The sequence below is a fragment of the Chenopodium album genome, chromosome 3 (genome assembly GCF_948465745.1).
Source record: "Chenopodium album chromosome 3, dcCheAlbu1.1, whole genome shotgun sequence".
NCBI classification, from domain to species: Eukaryota; Viridiplantae; Streptophyta; class Magnoliopsida; order Caryophyllales; family Amaranthaceae; genus Chenopodium; species Chenopodium album.
In genome coordinates this window covers 49424427-49425397 of record NC_137836.1, presented here as the reverse complement: position 1 = coordinate 49425397, position 971 = coordinate 49424427, and the positions used below count along the sequence as shown (strand labels likewise).

General features: G+C 46.8%; 1 non-coding gene across 1 annotated transcript; it reads left to right on the top strand.

Annotated features, from left to right (window-relative positions):
* The first annotated feature begins 380 nt into the window (after positions 1-380).
* Positions 381-486, top strand: LOC145625859 (small nucleolar RNA R71). Its single transcript, XR_014110758.1, has one exon. It is a non-coding gene; the product is annotated as a small nucleolar RNA R71 (small nucleolar RNA).
* Positions 487-971: the final 485 nt, after the last annotated feature.

The following is a 971-nucleotide window of genomic DNA, read 5'->3' as shown; positions in this document are numbered from 1 at the left end:
TGCATCCTTGAGGCATTTTGTTATAAGAAGAGGGGGAAGAAGTGGCCATACCATTGCCTCCCTTGGTTGAAGGGGAGGTATTACCATGAGGATTGGACCTTTCTTTCATCATTTCATCCATTTGCTTGGCCATCTTGGAGATTTGGGAAGAAAGGTTGTTGATTGCGTTGGCTTGCTCCAATGCATAGACACCTTTGCTAGAAGTGGCCTCCCTTTCTCCTTCGTACCAATCATCATAATGCTTTGCGGCCTCCTCTATGATGCATTCCACTTCATCCTCTCCCTTGTTCATGATTGGACCGCCGGCGGCGGCATCTAGGCTTGTTCTTCCTTGAGGTGAGAGACCTCCATAGAAAGTGTGGATGAGTTGATACTTGGGTATCCCATGATGTGGGCATTGGCGTTGAAGCTCCTTGTACCGGTCCCATGCCGCACTTAGAGTCTCACCACTCTTTTGGCGAAAGCCTTGGATCAATGATCGAGCCTCGGCGGTCTTCCTATGGTTATAAAATCTCCTCAAGAAAGCCGTAGTCACTTGGTCCCAAGTTGTGAGAGAGTTAGGGGACACCTCCTTCTCTAGCCATTCTAGACCTCTCCCAATTAAAGAAAATGGAAACATCTTGAGACGGATGTACTCTTGAGTCACCCCGTTGGCTTTGATTGTGTCACAATATTTCTCAAATTCTTTTAAATGCTCATGAGGGCTCTCAAATTTCCCACCCGAGAATTGTTTCCTCTCTATCAAAGCAATCAAATTGGGCTTGATTTCGAAGTTGTTGGCTTGAGTGGTAGGAGTTAGGATCCCACTTTGGGCTCTAAAGGCTTCGGGAGCCCCAAGACGGCTCAAAGGTGTATTCTCTCCCATTTTAGGATTGTCTTCACTTCCGGACTTAAAGTTCGAAAAGGGGTTGGTATCGGGATTTGATAGCAAACTAGGGCTATCTAGGTCTTCACTTGAGGGTGAAGATGGT